Source organism: Trichechus manatus, unplaced genomic scaffold, assembly GCF_000243295.1.
Source record: "Trichechus manatus latirostris isolate Lorelei unplaced genomic scaffold, TriManLat1.0 scaffold00076, whole genome shotgun sequence".
Taxonomy (NCBI): domain Eukaryota; kingdom Metazoa; phylum Chordata; class Mammalia; order Sirenia; family Trichechidae; genus Trichechus; species Trichechus manatus.
The window spans coordinates 2,638,163-2,639,006 of NW_004444012.1; the positions used below are offsets into that span (position 1 = coordinate 2,638,163).

The 844-nt window shown below is 42.4% G+C and overlaps 1 protein-coding gene across 1 annotated transcript in view; it reads right to left on the bottom strand.

Annotated features, from left to right (window-relative positions):
- The window catches only part of AQR (aquarius intron-binding spliceosomal factor), a 113,775-nt gene that overhangs the window by 56,946 nt on the left and 55,985 nt on the right, over window positions 1–844 (bottom strand). The gene's annotated exons all lie outside the window — the stretch shown is intronic.

Sequence of the window (844 nt, forward strand, 5' to 3'; positions counted from 1 at the left end):
ACTCCTAACACCGCCTTTAGTGTTTACTTCCCCACAAATCCTAGCGAAGCAGCATGGGCACCAGTGAGAATGGTTCTATCTGGGTTCTACTGCCTGCATGTCTCTGATGGGCACAAATCTTCACAGCCAAAGAAGGGGCCCTGAGAAGTCATTTAGTCCCAGCCAATGTAGACATGTTCAGTCTTCTGTTAGCAAATTCTCATCCTCTTATCTGAGGGATGACTGACTATTCTCTCCTAAAGCAGATCACTTCACTGTCATATCTTAATCTATACGAAAAAGATCTATATCATAATGAGCTCATCTACCTCCCTCCTTCCCACCATCTATGTTCACCCCGTCCTAGCTGTGCCTTTTGGAGAACCCAGAATTTTGGTTTCATTTCTGTTTCCTTAATTCTTAAACGGGGGTAATGGAGAAGACAAGGACTTGAGCTTCATCCCTTCTTGAAGGGACAACAACGTTTCATAATATTTACTTTAAAATCTTCAAAACTATTCTGTTTTTATAAGACAACATTCATTGCTGTTTACAGAACCCCTCTCTCATTTTTTTGCCATCCATTTTCTATTTGTTATTCCATCTGCGATCAACACAGGGCCTAGACTTTCATGCTGGCTTCCCAGAAAACATCTCTCTTCTCACTGTGCTCCGTAATAATCACTCATCTGACAATACCCTCTTGTTCCCTGCCTTGCCCATCAAAATCTATCCATTCTCCTTCTCGTTCTGCCAGAGGCCTATGCTTAAAAGAAAAAAACGCACAAAAAACTGATGGCCTTCTGACAGCAGCCCCCAAAGTTAGGATGGAGGGGTTCCCATGAAATATTCTTTTGTTCCCTGT